This window comes from Cornus florida, unplaced genomic scaffold (genome assembly GCF_030987335.1).
Source record: "Cornus florida cultivar Cherokee Brave unplaced genomic scaffold, ASM3098733v1 CherokeeBrave_3.0.0_Hap2_Chr11, whole genome shotgun sequence".
NCBI classification, from domain to species: domain Eukaryota; kingdom Viridiplantae; phylum Streptophyta; class Magnoliopsida; order Cornales; family Cornaceae; genus Cornus; species Cornus florida.
Genome location: NW_026775581.1, coordinates 10,042,016 through 10,045,453, shown reverse-complemented (window position 1 = coordinate 10,045,453; position 3,438 = coordinate 10,042,016). Strand labels below are relative to the sequence as shown.

The 3,438-nt window shown below is 37.9% G+C and overlaps 1 pseudogene; it reads left to right on the top strand.

The window, feature by feature from the left end:
• The first annotated feature begins 3,339 nt into the window (after positions 1–3,339).
• LOC132287464 (small nucleolar RNA R71) lies at positions 3,340–3,438 on the top strand (annotated as a pseudogene).

Sequence of the window (3,438 nt, the reverse complement as noted above, 5' to 3'; positions counted from 1 at the left end):
ACATGAGAGCAACATGATTACGACATTTGAAACAAGTATTGATGCATGAGAGTTCAAATCGAGGGAAGGATGTCTCGGATCTTACCTCAAGAGAGCGAAAAAATGGAGAATAAACTGAGAAGATCTGAGATGAAGAAGATGGAGATGAACTGAGATTCAAGATGCTTGGATCTCGCTGGAGGAGTTGCCGGAGCTAGGAGAGATGATTCACAGTGAAGAGGGACAAGAGGCTAGTGAGATCGATCCAAATGATCGATCTTAAGACCCTTAGATCTGTTTTTAAAAACATTTCCCGACTAGTTCGATAGATCGAAGATGAGTTGTGATCGATTTGATGAACTCCTTTCAAAGTATATATATATATTTTTGAATTTAATTAATCAAAAACTAAATAAATTAAAATATTTTTGAATTTTTGAAAACTTGTTGAAAATTAAAACAAAATAAAATGAGAGTGAAAATAGAATAAAATAAAAATGAAAATATTTTTGGATTTTTGAAAAGTTGAAAAGTCAAACTAAAAAAAATGAGATGAAGATTTGTGATCGATCGAAACAAGAGTTCGATCGATCAGACAGAGAGCAAAAATATACAGGTTTTTGGTTCAAAAATTTGGCTAAGTGTTGGAACATGAGATCGATCGAGCTGGAAAGTTGGATCGATCGAAGAACTTTCAGATCGATCTTGGAATGTTTCGAACGATCAGATAGAGAGCTGAAATATGCAGGTTTATGCAAGCTCAAAATTTTTTCTAAGTGTTGAGTCCTGAGATCGATCGAACTTGGAAGTTGGATCGATCGAAGGTCTCTTGATCGATCTTGGAGTTGGTTTGAACGATGGGACAGATAGGTGATTTGGATGCAGGTTTCTGCAGGTTAAAAATTTTTCTAAGTGTTGGAGTGCAATCCATAGTTCGATCGATCGAACTCCAATGTGAGATCGATCGAACTTTGCCAAATGCTCAATTATGACATAAAAGCTTATGCAATCCTCACCAAAGTTCTTTTCAATGCATGTGAACCTAAAACAAGTATCTAGACTTCGCAAGAAACAAAATGAAAGATAGAAATGGGGGAGGAATAGGGTTTTGACACCCTACGAATACCTTTGCTAGTCTTTGACGTCTCTAGCAAGACGTTGGGCTCTTTTAGCCCGAGTCAAAGATCTTGTAATGCATCCCCTCCTTGTTGGGGTGATAAATGCTTTGAACTCCACCCAACAAATGGTCCTTTGAAGAACTTGTTGGATCAAGCTCAAAAGAAGCTTTTGATCCTTTGTCTATGCAATCAAAACCTTTGGGCTTCTATTCCCTTTCAAAGAAAGAATTTGAAACAACACTTTGAGAATGCAAGGTTGAAGATGATCCTTTGGAAGTTTTGGTTTTACACAAAAGCTCATTTCCTTGGCAATGAAGATCATGACATTTTTCTACAACATTGACCTTTCCTTCATATTTGTCAAGTGAATTGGGTGTGGGATTAAAGATATTCAACTTTACATTCATATGGCCAAATGAAATCTTCATCACTCCTGTTCTACAATTGATGTTGGCATTGGCGGTTGCCAAGAAAGGACGGCCAAGGATAACGGGAATTTGGCCCTTAAGATTGGAAACCGGTTCCGTGTCAATGACAACGAAATCAACCGGGAAGAAGAATTTATCAATCTTGATCAAAACATCCTCAATGACACCCATAGGTTTCTTAATGGATCGGTCGGCAAGTTGCAAAACTACCGACGTCGGTTTCAATTCACCTAGGCCCAACTTAATATAGACCGAATATGGAAGAAGGTTAACACTTGCTCCTAAGTCAAGAAGTGCCCGATTAATGATATGATCACCAATGATGCATAATGTAGTGGGTGAACCGGGGTCCTTAAACTTTGGAAGAGTGTTATGTTGCAAAATTGAACTTACTTGCTCGGTCAAAACCACTTTTCTTGGTGCTTGGCTCTTGTTCTTCCGCTTTTGGGTGCACAAGTCTTTCAAGAATTTGGCATAAGCCGGAATTTGCTTGATTACATCCAATAGTGGAAGGTTAACTTTCACTTGCCTAAACATTTCCATGATTTCATTGGTTTTTGCCTTTTGCTTGTCTTTTGAAATGGATCCTTTTAAGGCATCCGGAAATGGAACCTTTGGTTCAAACACTTTTTCAGAATTTTCTTTGGAACTCTCTTTAACACAAGAAGTTTTCAAATCATTTTTCAATAAAACCTTTTCAACATCATTTTTCAAAACTTCTTTTTCAAACACATTTTTCAAAACTTTCTCATTTGTAAGATTATGTGTATGCAATGAAGGAGGAATGGGATGTGAAACGGGACGGGTGACAACTTGAGGTTGCACCAGTTCACTCTCTTCATTGGATATTTCAACTTGATTGTCCACAACTCTACCACTCCGCAAGGTAGTCACCGCATTAACATGTTCAATGGTATGCCCTTCCGATGAGGAATGGGTTTCCACAACACATTTTTTTAAGTAGGGCATTAATGGGCATCTTTCCCTTCTCTCTTGCATTAAGAGTGCTTGCTATTTGCCCTACTTGGGTTTCTAGCTTAGCAATGGATTGAGAGTGAGAATGAAGTAATTGTGTGTTAGCCTCAAGAGTCCCCAAAGCATTTAAAACTTTTTCTTCAAAGGCGGGACTTCTAGTGTTTCCTTGGGAATAAGACTGATTGGAAAAATGAGAATTAGCAAATTGATTCCCTTGTGATTGATAGGGTCTATAACCTTGGGATCCTTGGTTTTAAAGTGGAGCTGGAATGTATTTCCCTTGGAAACCGCCTTGGGAAGGGTTTAAGCCTTCTCCTCAGTTTTTCTAAGAAAAATTCGGATGATTCCTCCAACTTGGATTATAATGAGTATTATAAGGATTGTTCCCTTGGTTTACAAAAGCCGCGTTGACTTGTTCATTAGGTTCATTATGTACTTATCCATGAGGACAATGAGTAGTAGAATGAAGAACACTAGAACAAGTTATACATGTTTCACTTGATGCACGATGAGAATGGTTAGGGAAGGAAGATACTTGGTTCGCCGAGTTTTAGTTAATCAAAAATTGATCAAACCTTTGAGACAAAGACTTCATTTCGGCGGCTATTTCATTTGAATGTTCGACTTGATGTAAGCCTACACTCTTCCTACCTTGTGAATTTCTACCATTCTTGGATGATAGTATTCTATGCAAAGAATTTTCACTCATGCTTTCATAAAGACGCCACACGTCATCCTCATGCCTATCAATGTAAGAGCCATCCATGGAAGCATTAATCATACCCTTATAGTTGTTCGATAAGCTCTCAAAGAAGTATTGAACTAATTACCATTTGGACATGTCATGATGTGGACACTTCCTAAGCAATTCATTGAAGCGTTTCCATGCCTCATGAAATATTTCTCCATCCCCATGTGAAAATTCTCGAATTGAGGTT